The sequence below is a fragment of the Chlorocebus sabaeus genome, chromosome 21 (genome assembly GCF_047675955.1).
Source record: "Chlorocebus sabaeus isolate Y175 chromosome 21, mChlSab1.0.hap1, whole genome shotgun sequence".
Taxonomy (NCBI): domain Eukaryota; kingdom Metazoa; phylum Chordata; class Mammalia; order Primates; family Cercopithecidae; genus Chlorocebus; species Chlorocebus sabaeus.
This window is the reverse complement of record NC_132924.1, coordinates 69,268,646-69,295,938: the sequence shown is the minus strand read 5'-3', so window position 1 is coordinate 69,295,938 and position 27,293 is coordinate 69,268,646. Positions and strand designations below refer to the sequence as shown.

General features: G+C 36.3%; 2 pseudogenes; both read left to right on the top strand.

The window, feature by feature from the left end:
• Positions 1–1,680: 1,680 nt before the first annotated feature.
• Positions 1,681–2,326, top strand: LOC103226634 (UV excision repair protein RAD23 homolog B pseudogene; annotated as a pseudogene).
• Positions 2,327–25,046: 22,720 nt separating this feature from the next.
• On the top strand, positions 25,047–25,555 carry LOC103226633 (cytochrome c oxidase subunit 4 isoform 1, mitochondrial pseudogene; annotated as a pseudogene).
• The last annotated feature ends 1,738 nt before the right edge of the window (positions 25,556–27,293 follow it).

Below are 27,293 nucleotides of genomic sequence, written 5' to 3'. Positions count from 1 at the left end.
CTTTAGCCTTGACCTCCTGGGCTCAAACAATCCTCCCACCTCAGCCTGCTGAGTAACTGGGACTACACACAGGTGCCAACATGCCTGGCTAATTTTATTTTTATTATTTTTTTACAGATGGGGTCTCACTATGTTGCCCTGCCTCATAAACATGAATTTTAAAAATTATTTTCAATATTCTTACACCAAGCTTACAGATATGGAATCTATGAACTATGGTTTTCTAGATATGTTAGTTATCTGTCACTGAGGAACAACATTACCACAAACTCAGTGACTTAAAACAATACACTAATTCTCTCATAGTTTCTGGGGAAGAAGGCTGGCACAGCTTAGCTAGGTCCTCTGCTCAGGGTCTAGTGAGGCTGCAATCAGTGTTCGCTACAGCTGAAGTCTCATTGCAGGCTCTGCAAGGGAAGGATCTGCTTCACTCAAGTTGCTGGTTAAATTCAGCTTCTTGTAACTGTAGGACTGAGGGATTCCGTTTCTTATAACCTGTCACTCCAAAGGCTGCCCTCAGTCCTACAGGTCTCCCACAGATTCTTAATACGTGGTGCTCCCCAACATAGCCTCTAGCTTCCTCAAAGTGAACAAGGGAGAGAGAACAACAAGATGAGCACTACAATCTAATACCATGTAATCATGTAATCACATAAACATAAACATATACATCCCATCACCTTTGCCATTATCTATTGACTAGAAGGAAGTCATGTGTCTCACCCACACTCAAGGGAAGAGGATCACACAAGAGCATGAACACTAGGAGGTGGAGATCTCTGGGGTCACCTTAAGAATTTGTCTAACACCGAGAGGCAGGTCATGACGATGACGACCACTATCCTGTGGTAGACTAATAGATTCTCTTATGTCACAGAGTTCCTCGTGCCTCCTGCAGACTCAATGCACTTGTTAACAAGGAAAGCCATAGTTGAGGAGGCATCAGCATGACCTTGGGCCTGGGCTGTTGGTGAGACCACCCAGATGGGTGAACATGACAAGCCCCCCGCCCCCACCACCTTCCTTTCCAGAGCACAAGGAGTGCAGGTGACCCCAAGGCCTGGCTGGGCCACAGACCCAGCCTGGCTGGCACCAGCGATGGCCCTGCAATGAAGCTGTGAGGGGCACCACACAGATCACCCCAAAACTTAGGCAGCCAACCTTCAAGATCAACATCGACTCTGAAGACACAGTGAAAGTACTGAAAAGGAAGATTGAATCTGAAAAGAGGAAAGATGACTTTCTGGTAGCAGGTCAAAAATTATTTTATGCAGGCAAAATCCTCAATGATGATACTGCGCTCAAAAAGTATAAACTTGTTGAGTCTGTGGTGATAAAACTCAAAGCAGTGACAATACGCGTTCCAGCTACAATGCAGCAATCAAATCCTGCCACCACTATGAAGTGAGTCCCTCCACAGCAGCTGCTGTGGCTCAGGCTGCAACCCTCATCTCTGCCTTGGCTCCCACACCCACACCTGCATCTATCATCCCACCAACAACGCCATGTCCTGAACGTGTACCTTCTAGTGCAATGAAACAAGATAAACCTGCAGAAAAGTCAGCAGAAATACCAGTGGCTTCTAGTTCAACATTAACCGAGAGTAGAGCAGGGGATTCTTCTCTGCCAAACCTTTTTGAAGTTGCAAATGCACTTGTAAAAGGTCAGTCCTATGAGAATATGGTAACTGAGATCATGTCAATGGACTATAAACAAGAGCAAGAAATTGTGTCCCTGAGAGCCGTTTTCAACAATCCTGACAGAGCAGTGCAGTATCTTTTAATAAGAATCCCTGGAGGTAGAAAAAGTCAGGCTGTGGCTGAGCACCCCCCCACCCCCAATCAGGTACTACTAGGACCCCTCAGTCCTCAGCAGTGTCTTCAGCTGCTGCAACTATGACGGCAACAACTACAAGTTCTGGGGAACATCCCCATGAAATTTTATAGAATCAGCCTCAGTTTTGACAGATGAGACAAATTACTCAATAGAGTCCTTCCCTGCTTTTCCAGCATTGCTATAACAGATATGTCAAGAGAATCCTTAACTGCTGCAGCAAATTAGCTAACGCCAGGAGCATTTTATTCAGATGGTAAATGAACTAGTTCAAGAAGCTGGTGATCGTGGAGGAAGAGGTAGAAGTGGCAAGAGAGGAAATGCAAAGTTGGAAATGGTCATTTGGACTACATTCTAGTAGTTAGGATAAAGAAGCTATAGAAAGGTTAAAGGCATTAAGATTTCCTGAAAAACTTATGAGCATATTTTGTTTGTGAGAAGAATCAGTTTGGCTACCAATTTTCTTCTATAGCAGAACTTGAATGAAGATTGAAAGGGACTTTTTTGTATCTTATGCTTCACACCAGTGCATTACACTAACTACATCCAGTGGGTTGTCAGGAAAGCCTTGGAATCCTACCCACAATACTTTGTATATGATAGATTGTTGGAGGTGGAGAGGGTGGGATCTAGGATATAGGGCAGGGATGAATACAGTACACGTCTGCTTCAATTAGATGCTGCACATCCAAACAGTATGATTATACAACCTGCTTTTGCAGGTCTTTGTTTCTTCTATAAAGTAGGTAACTTTCTCTAGGTTTCACTCTTTTTAGTGTACTAGATTCAGAAATTTAGTGTAATGCCCTGCTTTATGTTTCTTTGACTTAGCATTGGTTTCAGAAATAATCATTGGTATGTAGAATTTTCAGTCTTTGTTTCATGAAAACACTGGATGAGGGTTTTGTGGAATTAAAAGGAAACTCTATGGCAACTGTAAAGAGAAATGCCAAATTATTGATGGTTAATTGTTGCTGCTTCACAAAAGTTTAAAATTAATGTATAAGAAAGCCCATTCTTTCCTGTTAAATACCTGGGGTGGGGTGGGGGAGAAAGGGAAGCTTTTCTTACAATGAAAATAACTACTTTAACTATTTTAAAATTTCTTGATAACTTAATTACAGGTCTTTTAAAATTTTTATTTTTTGAAACAGTCTTGCTCTTTCACACAGGCTGGAGTGCAGTGGCCTGATCATGGCTTACTGTAGCCTCGACCTCCTGGGCTCAAGTGATTCTCCTGCCTCAGGCTCCCAAGTAGCTGGGACTTACAGACACACACCACCATGCCTGGCTAATTTTTAATTTTTTGAAAGACAAGGTCTTACTACGTTGCCTAGACTGGTCTCAAATGCCGGGGCTCAAGCGATCCTCCTGTCTTGGCCTCCCAAAGTGCTGGGATGACAGGTGTGAAGTACCATGCCCAGCCAGACGTGCCCTTCTGACATGATCTAACAAGCTGTACAAGTATAGACAAAGTTATTTTCCTGCTTACATTTTTTGTTTGTTTGGGGAAAAAATTGGTGTGTTTCTGATTACTGTTTACTTCATTGTTGTATTGCAGTAAAAGTTTTAAAACAATCGTTGCTTGTTTGCTTTTGCTGTATCCCTTAGTGAAATTAGCACTTTTAGGTCCAATGAAGAAATGCAGAATTCTCTTTTCCTCTTTCCCTTTCCTCAGCAGAAATGTGTTTATCGGCAAGTTGTGAGTCTAACTACTGCCTTTAAAAAAAAAAAAGGCCTCACAAAATGCTGATTCAGATCGAAATTAATGCAAACACTTCAAAACTAGATTTCTGATATTTGCAAATGATTTTGTTTATTAGTTAAGAATGTATTACCACTGAAATAATTAGTGTTGTTTTGCTTTCAAAAAGAGAAAGTGGACAGAACTGTGATCCAGCATCCCTTATTGCACTGGAAAGACAAATCCTTTTGAAAGGACGAGGAAATGTGTCTAGAAAAACACTTTTGAAAATATATAATCAAGATGTCTCACGGCATATTAAAGGAAAAATATTTTATAGCAAAAATATTATCTGTCCACCACAGTGAAACTTGTTTTTTCCACACTTACTATTTTTTTTCCTTTTAGAAGAAGAAAATGCAAAGCAACAAAATATCAGCAACAGACTCTGGTACATTTCAGGTGTTCATCTTTAACATCAGTGTGTTTTCTGCCTCAGTCAGAAAACTCTAGAATTGGTTGAAAACTTGAGTGTGTTGGGACTCAGAAAATGTAACCCTGGAATATGGTGCATTGACATGAAGCAGCTTCAAGGTTTCTCTGATTCTCCCGCCACCCCTGTAACACCTACCTGCTGTCTTTCAATCCTCTGTCTCTCCCAGAGCACAAAGTGAAGTTTTCTCTGAAGTTCCCTTATCTAGCTAGAAACGAGATCTGCAAAGAACACATTTGCCTTTCCTGAAATTTCATTAACCAGAGAAGATTAAAACTCGTATCGCAGAGAAAGAAAATGAAAATTAAACACCACACTTAAAGCCCAGATAAACTTCATCCCAAACTATTGTCTGCTCTACATCCCATTCAATTTCCAAAGAAAATTATTTAGCAACTATTGTTTGAGCATTAGGCCTAATCTCCTCCTAAAAATAATTTACTATCCCTCAAGTTGCCAAATTTTCCCCATCTCTCTGCTTCTCCTGTGAAGAAGTGTATATATACATGCATCTGTACCTAATTGGGTTATTGGGTGATCATTTCCCTGTGACTTCCCCATGCTATGCACATTAAATAAATGTGTATGCCTTTCTCTCCTATTAATCTTCCTTTTGTCAGTTCATTTTTAACAAACCTTCAAGAAGTGAAGGGAGAAACTTTCCTTCTTTGCCTCTTTTAGTAGATTTTAAAGATCCACCCCTGAAAATAAGTGTACTTTTTTTTTTTTTTTTTTGAGACAGAGTCTCACTGTGTTGCCTAGGCTGGAATGCAATGATGCTATCTCAGCTCACTGCAATGTCTGCCTCCCGGTTCAAGTGATTCTGCTGCCTCAGTCTCCCAAGTAGCTGGGATTACAGATGCCCATCACCAAGCCCAGCTAATATTTGTATTTCTAGTAGAGACAGGGTTTCACCATGTAGGCTAGGCTGGTCTCAAACTCCTGACCTAGTGATCTGCCCACCTCGGCCTCCCAATGTGCTGGGATTACAGGTGTGAGTCACCATGCCCAGCCATAAATGTACTTTTATAGTCAATAATTATCTCACCTGTAAGATGAAAATGTACCCTAATGTCTAGTGAGACACATTTTACTTAAAGAAAAAATTTAAATGTTTGTTTCATGACATGTACGTAGCATTTTATTTGCCATTCACCCTACTCTTTAAATAACTGTTTTGAAATCATGTATTCCTTGAGGAGCATTTGCTATTTTAAAGGGATTCCAATCAGTTATTAGTATTCTTTTGGGGGAAAAAAAAAAAGATACAGTAAAAAGGTAATTTAGGATCTATGTGAGCTAAAAAAATAGATTGACCATATTCACTTCAGTTATCTTTATAACTGTGTTTCAATTGTCTCTCTTTTAATTATTGCCAATTTATTTAATGTGCATAGCATGGGGGAGCCACAGGGAAATGATTATCCAATAACCCAATTAGGTGCAGGTGCATGCATATATACACTTCTTCATAGGAAAAGGGGAGAGATGAGGAAAATTTGGCAACTTGAAGGATGGTACATTATTTTTACTGGGAAATTAGGAAAACCGGGCTTGTAGACTATGCAGTTTGCTGTTATTTTTATCAACCTAAATAACAAATGGCCAGGGATATGCTAAAAGAAATGATGCTTAGTCCAGAATAGGAACTGCAATGGGTATATGTGTGTCATAGTCATCTCTGTGCGTATTCAGAGATGTAAAATAAAACAAATGTTTTCGAAGAAAAAAAATGAAGAGGATTACATAATTAGTGTGAGATAATTATCCTTAATTGCAAAGATTAATAACAAGGGTGGAGTTAGTGCAAAGTTGAGTAGGCAATTTCTGGGTAGATGTTCTGGCAGAAGTTTTTTGATTGACTGATTTAATTAGTTAGTTAACTAGTTACTTATTTGCATAAGGTTGTGATAGCTTTTGTGCAAGGTTATAGTTTTTTGAAGAGCCTTTTGTGATGTCTTTTTTTTTTTTTTTACCAGACAATTGTGCATGAAAACCATTCCTTCATGTCCTTTTTCTGCTCCATTTTCAGTTTTTTTTTCTTTTTTCTTTTTTCTTTTTTTTTGTTTTTTAACACAAGTGACTATTTTTATTCTGACAATTTTTAACATTGTTTATAGGTAGATTTTAGCCAAGTTGTAACTAAAATTACATCTAACTTAGTAATTTGCTGTTGTCTTAAATAAAAAGTCACTCTTTCATAAAACTATGCATAATTGTATCTTGGACACAAGAAAGATGTTAGTTTATCCAGTCATTGAAGGATCTTTTATTAAATTATGTGTCATCTATAAGGCAATCCTCACAGCATAAATCCTAAGAATAGTTTTATATTAAGGAACAAATAATACTTACATATGCATGCATGGAAGCACACACTACCTGTGAACAAATGTGGAGATATTGAAGAAAGCTTTGAAGAAATGCTTATAACTTAGATTAAAATTAAGTTTAACTACATAAAATATTAGATTTTTGGAATTTAGACAATTTTAAAATGAATTAAAATTTAACTAAAATTCCACTCTTTGGTTCTTTCCCTTCCTAACCTGGAAGATGATGAACTATTTTTCTAATGAAAAGAAATACATTGGTGTCATCCTTTTTACTCGTAACAGTAAGTGAAGGAAAGTCAGAATTGCAAATCGTACACTTTTGGTAAAAAGCCAATACAATTACAAAATTTATTTCAGTGTTTTAATACTTGATGTACAATTGACCCTTGAACAACACGGGAGTTAGGGGTGCCATCCCCCAAATTGTCAAAAATTTGCATATACATAAACAGTCAACACATATTTTCTATGTTACATGTATTGTACACCATATTCTTATAATAAGATAAGCGAGGGAAAAGAAAATGTTATTAAGAAAATCACAAGGAAAAGAAAATACATTTGCAGTACTTTACTGTCTTTGTCCATACAATAAGTTTACATTGTCTATTTCCTAGATGAATCCTCTGTCTGAAATGGGGGACAACCCCAGTTGCAGACCTCGATCTGTGCTACATGTCAAGGAATTCAGCTTTTTCTAATAATGTCATGACCTATCCGCTTCCTGGGAGCACTTCCAGCATCACTAGTGACACTTCGTATAGGTCGCATGGTGTTATGCCAGGTTTAAGGTACTGCATTAAACACAGTGAAAAATGCAGAACTATGGACAAACACTTCTTACTGTTACATACAATTTACTAGAGAAATGAACTGCTTGCATGGAGATGATTGGTGTCATCTGGCATTTGAGCAGATACCCCCAACAATTGTGTTCACTGCAATAGCAACAGGAGGTGGCTGGAAAATTATTACAGTAGCATAGTATGCACTACAGTTAATTTTATGCAGTTATGACTTAGTACTGAATCTTTACATTTATTTGCATTTCTCTCTATTGCAAATGTTGCCATGTAAAGTCGCTAAGTATATGTGTGCCTAAGTTTTGATGAATTTTATCTTTCTATAAATTTATGTGTGTTATGGTAGTAAATGAAAAAAAGACTAATGTCTACATGTATTTTATGCATTCATGACATACTTAGATTATTGTTAATTTTTCATATCTGTAGGCCATGTGTTTTGTCTTTTTCAAATTCTCATAATCTCAAGAAATGGTTAAAATATATTTACTGAATAAATCCACCTATACATGGATCTGCACAGTTCAAACTCGTGTTGCTCAAAGGTCAACTGTGTTATCTTTGTCATCACACCTCTACAGAGATTTTTTAATATTTTCAAACAGGAGGGACCACACTGTTTACACAATTTGTTTCTGTTTTTCTTCATGCAGGTAATATACAATAAACATCCTAGCAGCTATTCTGTATGATCTCAATAACTTTTTATTGTCTTAAATTATTATGATTAGACTAGGTTTGAAATCACTTTCCTTCTATTTTGCATTACAGGGACATACGAGAAGGATTAGGATTTTTCAAATACCTAATACTTACTTTTAAAAAATGCTTTTTAAAACATGCATTAACTTTACAAAGAAAAATGTACCTAGTTATCTCCCCTTTGGGTATACAAGTATCCACCCTTCCTGGAGGTGATTCTTCAGTTAATGCTCTTCGATTGAGTAGCATCAAATGAGGTCCTTCTGTACTCTACAACTGGGCATGTCTGCAACCACTCCTTTTTTAAGGTTTAGTTTGTTATACTGAGTAATCATACATTCTCCTAATTTTCAGTTATCTTCACTGTGTTTTCTACAAGTCTTTTAAAGTACCAAAGTCTAAGGAATTGCAATGGATCCTTATATCAGAATATTAGGCTGTCTTTTAAAATTATGTATTTTGGAAGCCCATTTATAAATATATAAAAAGTTTATGAAATAGAATTACCTGGGAAAATTAGAATATAAAATTATATAGAGAGTAGTGGTTGTGTATACACACAAAAATATCTTATAGGAAATAGACTGAGAGTTTAACAGTGTGTCTCAGAGGGAAATAATTTACATAGCTTAAATATTTTCATTTTTTAATATATTCTATAATAAGCACATATTACATACATATATTTATATATATTTATATTATATATTCAGATTTATATATTCATATTTATAATATATCTATATTATATATCATAATATATAATATAATATATAATATATTTATATATAATATATATTTTATATTATATAATATGTATATGTTTTATATATGTATTTATATAAAATATATGTACATTTTATATAGATTTTATACATATGTATGTAATACATGTATACATATATAATACATATGTATGCAATACATATATAGATATATACGTATATAATACGTATGTATATAAACATAAATATAAATATATAAATATTATATACATGTATGTATATATATCATATATAATATAAATATAGCATATAATATATACATATAATGTATACATATATACATATGAATATACACATATATGTATATGCACATATATACACACATATATTTTATATGCATACCCACATATATTACATATATATGTTACATATGCATAGATAATAATGGGAATTTATTTTCTTTTCATGATTATCTTATTTTGTTGTCATTTTGTCTTTAACATGGTTTCCAGGAGTTTGAAACCAGATTCCTTTTATTTGCAATTCTACTTTTGGCTTCTCAGATATTCTGTTAATTCTGCATAGAATATCACCTTATGGAAGGTTACTGTGCTTTGGATCTGCAGCAAACAAGCTAAGTCTGGCAGCCCACAGTGACCTAGGAGAATTCTTACATTTAAGTGATGAAAAAGTATTCAAGGAAAAATAGTTTGAATACTTTTTGTTGACATGTGAAAATTAAATTTCAGTGTTCGTAAGTAAAGTATTATTGGAATACAGCCATACCCAATTGTTTTCATATTATCTCCAACTGCTTTTGCACTACACCTTCAGGGTTAAGTAGTTGAGACAGAAACTGAATGGCTTATAAAGCTTAATATATTTACTATTGGGCCATTTTCAGAAAGCTTGCTGACCCTTTTCACGATTGTCATTCCTTAAATTGTGTATGTATACAAATCATAAGAGGAAATTCATAAAAATGCAAATTCTGATTCTGTGGCCTATAACTATGCATTTCAAACAAGCTCCAGGTGATGTCAATTATTGCTCTTCCACGAACCACACTCCAGGTAGTAAAGCTCTGGATAGCCATTTTGATGTCATCTGCAAAATGTAAGAGTTATTTGAAACCCATCATTCCCAGGATGTTTTCCAGTGGATGTATGTGTGTGTGTGTGTGTGTGCACATGTATGTGTGACTTCACATCCCTCTTTTACTGAAAATCAATAATAATGGATCTGGATAAGTGGTTTAAGTAAAGATAGGAAAAATATATGATAAAAGAAATGGTTATAGAGAATTGATCTCCAGTAAATGCTTAGTGGAAAGTTTATAAATCTTATAGCATATATAAAATATTCAATATAATGACATATGCCAGGATATTGAGACTGTAGTTTTTTTTTTTTCTTTTTTCTTTTTTTCTTGAGGCAGGGTTTCACTCTGTCACCAGGCTGGAGTGTAAGGTCTCTTTTTTGTGTGTAATAAAATAATAAAAAAATAAAAAAGTTATGTGCCTACAAAGATATTTAAATTATCACTTCTTACATACTAATAATAAATGTGCATATAAAATCTGTAAAAAGTATTAGGTTATAATTATTTAGTTCTTTTCCTTTTTTGAGAAAGTTATCTCAAAGTAGTTTATAAAAACAAATCAATCACCACCAGAAAACTAGTAGCTCTGGTAATTTATTATAAGTGTTGGCTATATGCTGTAGTAGTAGCTCTAGGCCACTCTTTCCCACCATTAACAGATGGACAAAGTAGGCTATTGTGTTAGAAGAGCTTTCCCAGGGAGGAACTCTATTTAGATTCTTCTCACTTTCTAAATTGCTTCCTTTTTCCTAAGGCTGGTAAGGTAAAAATGAGTTTGTGATTACTTCTCCATGGGAGGTCTCTTTGTCCCTGTAAGATTCAGGGAAACCAGGGAAAGGAGACCTGTAGCGGTTACCCTATAGCAGCTCTTGTCTAGGCCTTTGGAGAACTATTCTTTTACTTGGGTCAGGAATCTTTGTCTCTAGTCACAGAAGGTTGCACCAAGGAACAAGATTAGGAAAAAGACCAATAAGCTAATTTCAGTTTAGACCTTAAGCTAGAGAGACAGTAGAATTCCTATAATATTTGGAGATCATAAAAACAAATCAACATAAATAAATGTATGTTTACATTTACATTAGAGCACATTCCTGAAAAATCTGGTAAATTTGAAAAACATACAAGAGTAATTTTTGGTTTATATGTAAAATAGAATGAAATTCTAGGTTCAAATAATCATGAGTGTTTTAACTATATGAATGTCAAGCTGTTTACTGAGTGGTCCTTGCTCCCAGAGCTCCCAAGATGGTGGTGGGCCGCTTCCTAGATGGTGGCAACCCTCCTGTTCTCTGACCTGGGGTTCTTGGCCTCATGGATTGGAAGGATTGGAATCTTGGGCCATGCAGTGAGTGTTATAGTTCTATTGGAAGCTGTGAGTCACGGAAGAGAACCATGGAACCCAGTGACTAGTAGTGTTCAGCTCGATTAGGACGAACCCAGGCACTTAGTGGTGCAGGAACAATGGCAAGCCTTTAGCCCCATTGGGAGCGGAAACGGGTGCCTCCCTGGATCAGAAGCACGGCCGGACACCCTGCCGGATACAGAGGGATGGAAGTCAGCACAGGGTCTGCTAAGGCGACAAACAGCAGCTCTAGCCTTAACAAACACAGACCAGAAGAGAGTGCAGTTGCAAGATTTGACAGGTGAAAACAGAGCTCCCACACAAAGAGAGGGGACCCAGAGAGGGTAGCTGCTGAGGGCTCAAATACCTGGGTTTATATCCTGATCATTGTCCCTCCCTCTGTGCTCTCAGGCAATAGATGATTGGCTATTTCTTTACCTTTTGTTATTGCCTAATTAGCATTTTAGTGAGCTCTCTTTACTACCTGATTGGTCAGGTGTGAGCTAAGTTGCAAGCCCCATGTTTAAAGGTGAATATGGTTACCTTCCCAGCTACGCTTAGGGATTCTAAGTTGGCCTAGGAAATCCAGCTAGTCCTGTCTCTCAAAGCGAAATATTCCAAAACTATGTAAGAAAGTTTTTCTAGGCCGGGTGCGGTGGCTCACGCCTGTAATCCCAGCACTTTGGAAGGCAGAGGCGGGTGGATCACGAGTTCAGGAGATCAAGACCATCCTGGCTAACACGGTGAAACCCCGTCTCTACTACAAATACAAAAAATTAGCCAGGCGCAGTGGCGGGCATCTGTAGTCCCAGCTACTCAGGAGGCTGAGGCAGAAAGGTGTGAATCAAGGAGGCAGAGCTTGCAGTGAACTGAGATCAGACCACTGCACTCCAGCCTGGGTGACAGAGTGAGACTCCGTGTCAAAAAAAAAAAAAAAAAAAAAAAAGTTTTCCTTATGCCTTATGCTTTCCTTAAGCCTTAGTTCATTTGAATTGCAGGATAGCTAGCACCCTTGGTTATCATCCATAACCACTGACAGTGTCAGCAGTCATTGTGAAACCGAAAATGCCTTACAAACAGCAAAAGCTGATGATACAAAACCTATTAGAAATCTATGCTATAAAGCAAAATATCAGAATTAGTAATAATCATAATAATACTTAAGTTTTCACGATCTCTTACCTGAACCTTTCTGGTAACAATTTATCTCCGTGACTTAAAAAATACGTATCTTTTAAAAATAACTTCGAAAGCACAAGAAAAAAAAAATCACTCTAAGTTCAAGTTGAATATTTGAATATTAATATGGGCCAACCTACCTATTCATTAATTTCAGGCATTTTTGTTAGCTTCTCATTCTTCTTTGCCACTTAATTCTGAGCTTGGTTTACAGTTAATTTTTCTTTTACTTACTGGTTCAACATCTACAGAGGACATTGCTGTACCTAACACAGTGTTAGCATTTCTTAATCTGCTTTAGTCTTTCAATTGCAACAGGATTATTTGATCATATTCGATATGGAAGTAAAAGTGGATTTTTTTTTTTTCTTAATGAACATATTCTAACACTATGTCTATCAACATTCCTTTCTATTATTTTTACTAATTCTATAAAATTATAAATTTTATGCATTCAAAATTTTTATACACAAGAACAATAGCTTCTGTTGGTATCTGGTCTTATTCTTTTACATGTTAAGTAGATTTCTCTTTGAAGATCTGTTTTAAATTTCCAGTAAACGTGAGACACCTGAATAGGTAGCATAAGAAACTGATTATACTGCTTTTCTTTATAGAATATTATATTTTCTGGGAAATGAGCCAGAGTCTGATCTAACTTGTCTCTAGTACTTTGAATATTCTACCACATATTGCCTTGCAAAATCTTCCACAAACAGTAATAAAATATATTCTTCCTAAATAATTTGATTTCCATTCAAATATATTTGCAGATCCTAACAATCCTATAGAACCGTATGTTAGAATGAGAAGAGTTTTAATTTCTTTTTTTCAACTCCTAAATTGTGACAAAGGCTTTTTTTTTTTTTGCAAAGTTACCATTCTTACTGAGTTTTTTTTTTTTTCTTCTTCTTCTTTTCTTTTTCTTCCACGTTAGAATGTGCTGTTAAGTCAAGAGTCCAGGTGCAAAGGTGGTTTCTAAATGGAGAGTTAGGGTGAATTTTTTCCACTTTTTGTAATTTAGGATTGGGCTCCCAGGTTGATTCATACCTCTAAAAACAGCAGAGTTTATTTTTTGCTTTTCTAAGGCAGAAGATTCACTTCAACAATTTTTAAAGCGCTTTAAATGACTACTTTAACAACCTGCAGGCCAAGGAAGTTCTCATAGCTCTGGAAATGGAAACAGCTGGACTAGTTCAGTGGGGATGATTCAGCCTGAGTCACAGGTCCACACCCAAATGGAAAGTGTAAACCCTGAAGGCCTTAGGGGATCCCTAGAGCCAGGAATCCCCTCTGGGACCTACCACAGTCTCTGGACTGGCTCAGATTTCAGAGATTATTTTTAGCTCCTCTTTATTTATCCTATGTTTCCCCATCCTTTTCATCATAATTTACAGTATTCTTTATTTGCATTTCCAATAAGTACTGGTGAGTATGAGTAATTGTAGAATAAATTAAGAAATGTCCAGTAGACACTTGACATGACACAACCCTAAAGAAAACATCAATCTACTCCATATCTTCATTTAGTCTAAAAGTTTGGAGGAGTCCGGATATTCTTGGAGTCCTTGGCGGCAATAGCACTTCACGTTTAACGTATGGGCAAGTAGACTTAATGAGATACAGCATACAGGACAAACAGCACATTTCCTTGCCCACTCAAAAATACTTTCATAAAAACAGTGACCAGTGTTTACTCTGGCCAAGAACTCCAAAATATACGCTTTGGGTTTGTTCTTCATTAATATATCACAACTGCTCTGTGAGATGGACATGGTTATTATCTCCATGCTCAAGCAGCTCATAATCGTTGGAACCAAAAAATGAACACAAGATCTTTGACTCAAAAGCCCAAGTTCTTACCAATTATGATGACTAAAAACCAATTTTATGTTTTTCCTGAATATATTCAACAAACTTATGTTGAGTAAAAACTGTGTTCTAGCACTGTTCTAGTTAGAGAATTCAACAATAAATAAAACTGACAAATGACATAATGGACTTACATCTCATGAGAAAAGTAAATAATACAAATGAGTAGAATAAATTGTATTGTGTAAATGTGATAAAGAAAAAACTCAAGAAAAGCAAGTGGGGTCATTGAGATGATAACATTTAAATCCTGTAATTAGTAATAATCTTTCCGAGAAGGTGATAATTAAACCAAGACCTGTAGGAGATGAAGAAACAAGCCCTTCTTCATCCTCAACCAACCTAGCCTCTAGGGAAAATAGCATTCCAGGCCAAGGGGACAAATTTAAAGGCTGTGAAGCACCTGGGAGCATTGCTAGAATGACCCAAGAGGAGCAAGAAGATAGATGGGTTGTAGTGAAGTGACAAGTAGGAGAGGCTAGGAAAAGATGAGACCTGAGAGATAATAAGGCAGGGAAGTGGAGGCTTCTACTCAGACGAGAATAAAAGCAATTGTCTTTCAAATAGAGTTGAGACATTATCTGATTTATGTTTTTAAAGAGATTACTCTGGCTTTTGTATTGAAAATAGGCTCGGAACAAAATGGGAGAACAACGATCAATCTGGTATACCTGTCAGGAAACTGTTACAATTCAGAAAAAAAGATAATGTTTGCTGGGACCAAAGAGAGTATTGAAACCGATGGAAAATTATCAATTCTGTATGTATTTTATAGGTGGAACTGATAGAATTTGCTAATCAATTATATGTAAAGTAAATAGCTGGGTTAGGCCTGCACATTTGGAAGAATGGAGATTTATTAGCTGAGATGCAGAAAGCAGTAGGTGTAGTAGGTTTAGGTTTTTCCTAGGCAAATATAGTGAAGAAAGAGAGACAAGAGGGTAGAGAGAGTATCCAGAAGACTGATCATAATGATTGACCATAGACTGTCACTGGGCTGCAGAAGAATGATCAAGGTGGACTGGGAGGGGAGTGCAGAGGTGGTAGGATCAAGGATTGTAGGTCTGTGTGAGGCTGCAGGGTTACTGGAGTCAGTACTGGCGGGGTGAATAATTTAATAAACATCAACTCTAGATTCCTGAAGTTGAAAAACTTATTAGAACATGTCCTAGCAGAGCTCTTAAGAGAGGCTAGCTTCTGGGACTCTCCTATAGTCTATTTCAATATTAGCTTTAGATAACGTTTTTTTAAAAAATTATTAATTTAAGGACTGAATGATTTTCTAATTATCTAAAAATTAAAGTCTTCAACACTTAATATCTGAATACTTTATAAGATAGGATTTGCCTATTTGGGATACGTTTGATCATTCCCAGAATAAAATAGATTGTCCCATGTTAGCAGTCAAAGCACATCTTTGGGCCATGAGTCACTGTATTATAAAAGGATTTCAAAATGAAATAAAATGTATTAATATAGAGATTAAAGGTTAATTATTAATTTTTGTTATTTTTAAAAGTGGAACACACATTCAGAATTTAAAATTTTAATATTAATCCAATGATTGGCAATCTTTTATGAAATCATTTTACCAACACCACTTAATTCTTACAAAGTAGATTACGATAAAATTGTATTTTCCTAAAGTATATTTTTAAAATAAATGAATGTGAATAGTTGATATTCAGACCATACAAATACTTTATATGTATAATTCATACCATACAAATACTTTATATGTGCAACCAATCTCACAGGAAGGGGGTTGGATTCTTATCTCCCTATGTTTAATTTGAGATACCAGATAGCTCACCTTTCCAAAATATAACCTTCCCGAGCACTGAAATATATACCACTAAATCCATTTCTATTGTGTGTCCAAAGATCCCTAGTTCAAAACCTACACATTACTTTTGAGGTTTAAGATACCCCTAATTTATTTTCTATTGTCATCTATTAATAAAGTAGAAAAGTCATGGAGAAATTAAGCATTGATCAAATAAGCTTTGTTGGAGCATATGGGAAGAAAAAGATCTCAAGAAAAAGGAATGGGCCATGCAGTGGCTCACGCTTGTAATCCTAGCACTTTGGGAGGCCGTGGCAGGTGCATCGCTGGATTGCTCGAGCCCAAGGGTTGAAGACCAGCATAGGCAATGGGGCAAAACCCCTTCTCTGTAAAAAAGACAAAAATGAGCCAGGCGTGGTGGTGCACACCTGTAGTCTCAGCTATTTGGAAGATTGAGGTGTGAGGATGACTTGAGCTTGAGAGGCAGAGGTTACAGTAAGCCAAGACTGTGCCATTGCCCTCCAGCCTGGGACCCTGTCTCAAAAAAAAAAAAAAAAAAAAAAGAATGACCTAAGGGAGGCAGGTCCCAAGTGAGATAATACAAGGACAATATGGTGTCAATGAGTTGAGATACTCATTTGGAAGAAGAAAAGAAAGACAACTTTTCTACCTGGTTTTTTTGTTTTTTTTGTTTTTTTGTTTTTTTGTTTTTTGTTTTTTTCCTTTTTGAGACAAGGATCTCACTCTTTGCACAGGCTGGAAGGCTGGAGTGTGATGGCACGATCATAGCTCAACCTCCAGGGCTCAAGTGATCTTCCCACCTCAGCCTCTTGAGTAGCTGGGACTACAGACACAGGCCACCATGCTTGGTTCTTTCACTGTTGGTAGAGACAGAGGTCTCACTATATTGCCCAAGCTGGTCTTGAACTTCTGGACTCAAGCAATCCTCCTGCCTCACCATCTTAAAGTGCTGGGATTAAAGGCGTGAGCCACCGAGCCTGTCAGTGTTTCTACTTTAACAGTTAACCTCATCAACACTAGTAGTAATTCTTTTGATTAAAATAGAGCAGATGTATATTTTTTATTAAACGATTATGATCTTGGTTTAAAAACTTTTTTTTAGAAAAGCAAACAAATTAAATAATACCTTTAACAATAAAGGTATAAGGAGAGTTTCAGCAATATGTATTTCTGTAATAATGTGATTATTTTTATAATGAAAAGAATACATTTTTAGAGGGGAAAAGAACACACATGTTTAATTTTATGAATAATGAAGGAGGTGTAAAGGCCAAGAAAACTTGTTATTATGTATAAAAATGTTATTTCAACATTATTATTATCTATAAAACCAAAATGGATTTAATTGAGGTGGGCAAGGAAGGACATATTTTAAATGAGAGAATTTTCTTGTGCCTAAATTGGATACTAAAAACATTCAATACTGTTTATCTGTATTATTTTATTAACTTTGAAAATTATTTTAATATTGTCATTCATTTAGAAGGCATCCTGATTTAAAGAAAAGTTTTATAACTAAACTAGTTTTAGAACAGATCTATTAGATCCCTGCTAAGGTCAGTTCTTCAGGAAAAGACTTATTTTATTCCTTTGGAATAATCTTGTATACTTATGAGGTCAAATGGGTAGTCAAGGAAATAACCATGTTCTCAGGATGTGGCCACCATGGTGACCACACAGTCAACACAGTAAGCTCCAGCATTCGTGTTGTAATCCAGCTCATTCAAGCAAAGGTAACTCCAGTAGGGAAATTCCCCCGTAGACAGCATGTGCATTTTTATTTTACCTGTCCTCCTACTGAACTTTGCTCATTATAACAGTAAAAAACACACCCCTGGATGGAGAATTAAAATGCTAATGAGACATGTGATGTACGAATAAGCATGTACAGCCACTGCGCGTGTGGACTACCCAGACCATGCTTACTAGTAACACCTCTTTCCACCTCCTTATGAATAATTACGTAAAACTCCCATAAAGGGAATCTTCCTAGTGCCAGTCTCTGCTGTCTCATCCTTATGAGCAGCCCACCCCGAATCCTCTCTCTCAGGGTGTACTGTATATTCTGCACCTAACTTTCAAAATATTATTTTCCTTTGCAATAAATTGCTGTATGCTGCATATGTCTCGTTTTGTCTCTTGTTTAAATTCTTTTAAACTAAGAAGACCAACAACAGAAGTTTCACAATAGCCATCAACATTTCTACACTTATATCTACTACATGTATCAACTCTTAATAATAACAATTATGATGGGACAAGAACTGCTCTAAACAGTTCCTATGTATTAACACATTACACAAATTTTGCATATATTATATTATTAACCCATTTTATAAATGAGGAATCAAAGACAGAGATGTCAAATAACTCGCTGAAGATTGTATAATGAACCAAAGGCTAAGCTGGTGTTTACATGTGATTCAAGTATACCACGAAGAAGCCAATATGGTCAAATGACTCAGATTGTCTATCTGTAAAAAGGATAAAAATTATTCTGTTTCTACTAACTTCAATGGAGTGGGATAGTGAGTGCCAGGTTTTCGTGGGTTAAGACATGAATTCAAAGTCTTAAAGTGAAGACATTAAATTTATATAAAATGACAGGTAATATTAGATTTTATTAATTGTCAAGGTTATCAATTCCTGCTGGGAAAGGAAGTGTATATAAGTTAGGGGTTGTAGGTGGGGCGTGGGTCAGAAAAGGCTTATAAGAAGAAATAAGAGCTGCATTGAACTTGAAAGACAAATAGAAATTTTCCAAAAGATGAAAGGCTGGAGGAAAGGGCAAAGGATCCGTACTGAGAGAATGGGATGAGGAAAGAAGGCAGGGAGGAGTTTAGAGTGGAAGAGGAAGAGAGCAAAGATGAAGCTAGAGATCTAGGAAAGGGTAAGATTATGGAGGGCTTGGATGATCTGCCAAAAGCTTTGACTTTATCCCTTATGTAATGAGACGTCTTTTGATGATTTGAAGCACAAACTTCAAATGTTTGAGCTTATGTTTTACATAAATCACTTTGGCAGCTTTGAGGAGGCTATGTTTGAAAAGGGAAAATTTGGTAATAGGAGGTTGCTGCAGAGATCCAAGAAAAAGAATATATGATTTTAGGAGGAGCGGCTACAGTGTCTGGGAGAAGAGAACATATGTATAAACATGCAAGAGGTAAAATCAGCAAGTGTTAGTCTATTTAGTGGTAAGTAGTGAGCAAAAAAGAAGGCGTCATCTCCTGGTTTGCATGGATGACGGAGTCCTTGTCGTTATCAAAATTAAGAGAAAACACAACTGTAAGTTCAGGATGATGCACTAAATTCTAAACAAGGTTCCAGGAGGACATATAGTGGAGGCATAAGGTAAAAAATAGAATGTATAATACTTTAGGGAGATACAGACTGAAAGGTGTTTATGGGCAATAACTAGCTCCAACTTGTTCTCAGGAGAACAGTAACTTTTAAGTTTCAGACGGAAGAGCCCAAGAGGAATAAACTATTAACCAATGATAGGGCATAAAAGATCCAAGGGAGTAGAGAGAGAATCTCAAAAAGGAAATAGAAATTAACTTTAAATATAAACTCTAATAACACAAGAACCTTCGGATTTGGCAGTGGGGGTTGGGAGTTGTTGGTTTTCTTAATGGTGCAGTCACTCTCAGTAGACATAGAAGCCAGATTATAGTTGCTTGAAGAGGGAGTAAAAGGCTTAGGATTTCATGAATTTCTTCTTTTTCCAAATGACCCTCGCCTTGAATGTGTTCTGTAGGTGGCTGTCTTTGGTCTCTGACTGTGTTGGGAGGGAAGTTCATGATTTCTATCACCATTCTCAGCAGTTTTACAACCAAAGCTTTAAAATTAAAGAGGCAAAATAATGTTATGTTGTAAATCTATGTGACATATTTTTATCAGTTGGTACTAACCTATGATATTCTCAGAAATAGTTTCCATTTGAAATTATATGGAGAAACATGATCTGTAATTTGCATCACCAGGAGAGAAGAATGTTGGTATATATTAGCTAACAATCCAATGATTTCATATATATAAATATTTACATATTTTATAAATATTTATATATTATATATACTTATATATTATATCTTACATATAAAATAATATATATATTATAATATATTTATATAATATATAACATATAATATATGTATGTAACATATATGATATATAATATATTTTATATAATACATATTACATATTATATATAATATTTATATATATAAAATATATACATATTTTACACATAATCATTGGATGGTTAGCTAATGTACAATATATAAAGGTATTTCAGAATGATTTCTACTATTTATTTGTATCTGTACATTTTGGGTTTTTTTCTCCTTATAATTATTTAAAGGTAGTGATTGTGGTAGGTTCCATAATTTTTATTGCCTTAGAAATTACCAAATCTGTGCAATTATCACTGTGTCACTCAATAATTTAAAACTTTATTTTACAATCTGAGGATGTGATTATTTGCACGCACTAACAAGCATTATGAACACCTAAAACCAATAAATCAAAATTTTTCAAAGCTTATTTGTTTTTACAGCCCCCGTGGGGACAACTTGCAGCTAAATATTCACCCTTCTGGTTGTTCTTAAACTGGCAGGGGAGACTGAGAGAGATCCAAAAGGTATTTCAGTATTTAGACTTGTTGCTTAGCAAGGACTCTACATAATATGACATTAATTCCCTTGTTAAAGAATGGCCCTCAAGTACATGTAGCTCCTCTTCATCATTTTCATTAACTAACAAACACAATGCAAACATACACACTTTTAAAGAAAAAGAAGAAACATATAAAACAAGGTGGTTAGCCTGATTTTCTGATTTTTTTTTTTTTTTTTAATATTTGGTGAAAATTTCTGGAGATTTAGAGACTACATAATAATCTCACTGCTTTATACTCTTACAAACACTTTGGGGTCATCATTGAGAACAGTGAGGTATCTACTATCACCACACATATTTATGTAACCAAATCCTATTCTGCTCATATAAATTGTTTAATACTGCAATAATATGAGTCATTGAACTTAGAAATCATATTTTGTCAAAAAGTTTTATATTTTTGTCATCGCCATTAGAAAGTTATAATGTGTTCATCTGTGAATTTTAAATAAATTTTGTGGAAATAATTGCCCGATTGTACATTTTCTTAAGAAACAATTAAATTGATACTAGCTGCCAAGTTATTTAAAATTCTCTCTGGCTTCCACCATTGTGTAAGTTAGTGGTTATCTTTATAAAATCCCAAGGACTTCTTGAAAAGTTACAGGAAATCATACTTTTTGCTATGATTCTAGTTCCATGGCTATTTCCTCAATTTCAAATTTCTGAATGTTTGACACAACTGAAATAGTAAGAAATGGGGTGGGGCAAACTTTAGTGTAGGCAACTGTGAGAAATATAACAAAGTGCCCCGGGCTTCCATCTGTTTCCCAGAAGATGAAGGGAGCAGGTGCCTGAGGTGTGCTCCTGTGGAGGACCCCCGGGGCAGAGCTTCAGGACTCATAAAGGTCTAAGGCTGTGGGAATCTAAGTCTAGGGCTGTGGGAATCACGTTGGTGGTTTCAGCAGCTGTGATCTGTACTGAATGTCTGACGAACTCCCTTCCTCCCAGGGAGGAATGGATGGAATGTGGATTCTCCACTTTACCTAGGGCTTTGAAACAGCAGGGAGCTCTTTACCATCTCTAAGGCCTTAGCAAGCTGAAGGTATTTAAGACTCAAAGGCAGAGGGGCCAGGGTTTCCCCATAAATCAAAGTGAGGATGCTGCACAATTAGAACTTACCACAATTATCTCGGTTTTATTTCAACATATATTTAAAAATTAAAACCAAACAATAAATTGAAGAACAGGAGTGGAGGTAAACAAGCGCATTATCTTAAAAGTCTGTAGATTCAGCATGGGCCAGATTGTGTACTCAGAAAATGGTGTTGCACAAAATTGTAGTGTAATCTTTATGACCATAAATAATGTAATCATGTGTAACATCTACCTAATTATGTGGATTGAAGAAAGCTGACTTCAAGCGTTTTAGAATCAGAGGGTTGGTATGTATTGGATACATAATAATAATGAGTTGTATAACCTCGGGAGATAATTTTACATCTCTGGACTCTCTGAAAAATAAAGAAGTTGGACCAGGTGTTCAAAATCCTATTATCTCAAGTCCTGAAGTTTTTCATTATAACTATCGTTCTATTTTCAAGTTATAAGCAGTATATGATTCACTAATTGTTTTTGTATTATTTTAGTTTTTTATTTTTGTAAGTATAAATTCATTCATGCTTGGTACAAAAAATAATCAAAGAATTTTTTAAAAAATTAAGAAAACCTATAAACCCAATATCCTAACAAATCTAGAGTGAACATTTTTGTGTCTGTAAGTATAAACTTCTTGTAATACATACACATTTTATTAAATTGGGATTATACTATTCATGCTATTTCATTATTCACTTTTTGTCTTAAAATGTATTGGCCGGGCGTGGTGGCTCATGCCTGTAATCCCAGCACTTTGGGAGGCCGAGGCGGGCGGATCACAAGATCAGGAGTCTGAGACCAGCCTGGCCAATATGGTGAAACCCCATCTCTACTAAACACACACACACACACACACGCACATACACACAATTAGCTGGGCATGGTGGTGGGCACCTGTAATCCCAGCTAGTTGGGAGGCTGAGGCAGGAGAATCGTTTGAACCAGGGAGGCTGAGATTGCAGTGAGCCAAGATTGTGCCATTGCACTCCAGCTTGGGTGACAGGGTGAGACTCTGTCTCAAAAAAAAAAAAAAAAAAAAAAATCAGATATATTTTCTATGATTATATTAATTACTAACAAAGGTTGCGTGTTTTTCTGCATGTATATTTTGTGTCTAAGCCATCTTTTATTTAAAAAATCATAGTAATGCTGATGAAGACTATCAATAAATATCAATAGATTATGTTCAATAACATTATTAATGAGCATTTAAGTTACTTATTTCTGCTATTATTTATGCTTTGGTAAGTACACTTACATACCCATGGTTATGAATTTCTCTGAGTATTTCCATAAGATAAATTCCAAGAAGTAGAATTGTGAAATCGGAGTTGTGAGTGTGTGTTTTAATGTGACAACTATTTTTAAATTAAATAACATATATAAATTTTATAAAATACACAAAAATCATGTTCAGTCATAATTTTAGTGTACTACTTTGTTGAACTTCCATTAAGTCATTTTCTGTAAATATACCTTTTAATATTGCTGAGACTAAATGCATTTGCAAGAATATGTTTTGAAAGTAGTGGTGTATTTGTCACTCACACTGGGGCAAGAGAGAAAGGACTAAGTGCTAAAATCAGGCCCCGAATTTCTCATACAGTGATTAGCAGAGACATACACCAAGCAAGTCCGTTACTCTGGGACCTGGCTGGGGTAGAAGTAAACAGCCTTGGGCTGTTGTCCCTCTTGGCTCACATGAATTTTTTTCTCCTTCTTCACATACTGTGGGTGAGTGATCCCAGAGAATTTTATAGTCTAAGCCTATAGAATCCATGTAACTATTTTCTAAAATCTGGATTGATACCAACTCAGAAATAACTATTTGGCTACAAATTAGTAAAAACTACCATTTGAAAACACCTTTTTATCAGGTACCATGCTTTATGCCTTAAATGCATTTTTTGTTAAATTTGAAAGAAGAAAAATAAGAAAGAAAGAAACAAGAAAACAGGAGTTCTGCATTGTAGGTTCTGTTGTCCCTGTGTAAAGAAGAGGTATTGTTGAGGACATCACACTAAATGAAATAATCCAGTAACAGAAGACAAAATGATGCATGATTCCAATTATATGAGGTATCTGAAACAGACAAATTCTTATAATCAAACAATGGAATGGTGTCTCCCAGGAGCTGGGAGGAAAGGAAAATAGGGAATTACTAGTCAACAGGCATAACATTTGGGTCAAGCAAGATGAATAAGCTCTAGGGAAATGCAGTACAACATTTTACCTATAGTCAACAATAATGTGTATTGTCTTGTAAGGGTGGAAAGCTGTGATACCTTTCTTCACTCATTCATACGGGTCGTGGCCGCACTCCTATAACAAAGATGGGTTAACAAGAAACCAATTACTTAATCAAAGTTTAACATGACACAGGAGCCTTCAAAAATGAAGACCCAAAGACCCAGAAATAAAATGTCTATTTTTGTACTTAGATTTGATGAAGAACGGAGAGTTATGAGGAAATGTGATTGGACAAAAGGGCATGATCTAAAGGTGATAGACTGAGGAGGGAAACCTAGCAAGGACTGTCCATTCAGATTATTCTTGGCCTTTCTGTGTAGCATTTCTTCCTCCAGGGTAGGGGGCAGGACCCGTCTGGAATGAGCATTTTCAAGGGAGAAGAGAGAAGGGGGACAGTGACCTTTCTAGGTTTTATAGCTTGCTTTGCAAAAGAGGGGCTCTCATTTCTAAGACCTGCTTTGGGGAAGTTATATTCTGACTTCCAAGACTCGCTTCTGAAAGAAGGGGTGGGAGACAGGATGGCAGGAAAAAATGAGAGATAGATTGCTTCTGAGGTGTTCCAGTGTCCTTCACTTCAAAGTACTCAACACACCAAGGCACCATACTTTGGGGTATCATATTCTGATCCTCAATATTACACTTAAAAATTTGTTAAGATGAAGCCAGTTGCGATGGCTGACGCCTGTAATCCCAGCACTTTGGGAGGCCGAGGCAGGCAGATCATTAAGGTCAGGAGTTCAAGACCAGCCTGGCCAACATGGTGAAATCTCGTCTCTACAAAAATACAAAATTTAGCCAGGCATGATGGCGGGTGCCTGTAATCCCAGCTACTCGGGAGACTAAGGCAGGAGAACTGCTTGAACTGGGGACGTGAAGGTTGCAATGAGCGGAGATCTCACCACTGCACTCCATCCAGCCTGGGTGACAGAGTGAGACTCCAGCTCAAAAAAATAAAAATAAACAAAAAATTGTTAAGATGGTGGATTTCATGTTCAGTATTCTTACCACCCTAAGATTTTTTAGAAATGTAAAAATTGATGCATAGAATTATTTAAAAACCTGCCCAAGATTAAAAAGCTAGTAAGTGTGGTCGCGGGACACCAGGCGTAGAGGGCGGTCGCGGCAGGCAGCGGCGGCAGAATGTTGGCTACCAGGGTATTAAGCCTAGTTGGCAAGTGAGCAATTTCCACCTCTGTGTGTGTACGAGCACATGAAAGTGTTGTGAAGAGCAAAGACTTTTCGCTCCCAACTTACGTGGATTGGCGTGACTATCCCTTGCCGGATGTGGCCCGTGTCAAGCACCTGTCTGCCAGGCAGAAGGCCTTGAAGGAGAAGGAGAAGGCGTCCTGGAGCAGCCTCTCCACGGGTGAGAAAGTCGAGATGTACCGCTTAAGTTCAGGGAGAGCTTTGCCGAGATGAACAGGGGCTCGAATGAGTGTAAGAGGGTTGTGGGCAGTGCCACGCTCTTCATCTGCTTCACCGCGCTCATTATCATGTGGCAGAAGAGCTATGTGTACGGTCCCCTCCCGGAAACCTTTGACAAAGAGTGGGTGGCCATGCAGACCAAGAGGATGCTGGACATGAAGGTGAACCCCATCCAGCGCTTAGCCTCCAAGTGGGACTACGAAAAGAATGAGTGGAAGAAGTGAGAGATGCTGCCCTGTGCCTGCGCCTGCCTCTGTCACCTCCATGCAACTCCATGCCTATTTATTGGAAACCTGTTATGCCAAATAGTAGGACTGTTAATAAATGATCAGTTTACCTGAAAAACAAAACAAAACAAAACAAAACAAACAAAACAGAAAAACCCCAAAAAACCAAAACCTAGTAAGTGGATGATTGAAATCAGATTTGAGGCTCTTCATCCATAATCCCGTTATTTGTCTTAACTCATCATGTTTTATTTGCAGTATGTTTACAGAACATCACAAATTCATCCCAATACAAGGATCACCTGAAACTCACCACTTACACTATTTGAGTGAAAGTAGTTATGACTTTGTACTTCTTTTGTCCAGTAATGTTTGTTTAGTCTCATACATTTCTATCCTAAAAACATTAGGAGATGTGGGATGAGTTCTGTTTCTTATCATTCTTCTGGAATGGGTGAGTTGCTCTACCTTGCTAATTTTCCCCCAACCGAGTTCTATGGTTTCTCTACTAGTGTAACACTTATCCCAATCTTATTTATTCATTTATTTTTTTTTGTCATTATTTAGCAGATGAGCCCTTTGCACTGTGAGTCGAAAGCTAGCTCTTGTTAAGCATACTGATCAGTAAGATACTAAGATTATACCTTTGTTTTATAAAAGGTGCATATGTATTAAATGTCTTCCATCATGTAAATCTTAATATTTTATAGAGCCTGTGTATCCTCTCCAAGTTATATGGGTTATTTCTCCCTCTTTAAATAGCTGAAAGAAATGGAGTCACAGAAGTGTTATGTGACTTCCCCAAGGTTATTTAGCAAATCAGCTGCAGAATGGCAGAGTTTAGTTCAAATCAGCTAAAACGAAGGGAGTGCTTTTTAAAAATAAACCTGTAAAAGCTTTAAAATAATCACTAGAGTAGACTAGAACTACTCAGTGAAAGCTAGACAATCAAAGAGGTTGTTTTACTTTTATCAAAGGCAAATATTCTAAAAGTATGTAGCTGATCTTAAAAGATACTGAGATTTTCAATCATAAAACATTCTCAGATAAATAAGATTCACACAAGGGATTAAATCTATTTAGTCCTGCTCAAGGTTATGAAGTGAGTATAATAGAGAAAGGCTTTTAGAAATCTACTCGAATAAGCCATTTTGATCTTTTTATCTTAATTGCTTTTTATCTCCTGATAGTTTGCTTCTCAGCTTTGGTGTTGGGTTAAAAACATTTTTTTTGGTCTGCCTTTACTTTGTGCTTGTTTGCCTGTTGTAATGACAATTGTGTGTCTGTAATATCCATTTCAAACTATATTGTTTATACTCTTTGTTTAAATGGTTCATTTCAGAAATATTTAAGAAGATTTCTCTACCTAAAATAAACATTTTGAAGAACCGTTTAGGAGTAAGAGAGATGATAACTAGTGTATTTTGTGTTAAGCACAACTGTGGCTCAAAGAGTGAAATCTTTGCTACATTGCAAAAATAGTTTCAATCCCTCGTCATTAAAGCAAATAATTTGGTTGCCTGAAAGTCTAAAACACCTATGTCATCCAAACAGAAATCAAAAGGCTGAGATATGTGTGGCATTTGTTATTTGAATTCCTGCACCTTTCTGTGCTAGTGTTAACCAGCAGGTAAATTGTGAAATGCAATGAAATGCAAAGCTTAAAATAAAATCAGGTCACCAGCTGATCTGTTTACAATTTGATATAATATTAACAAATTCTTACTGAAACTTT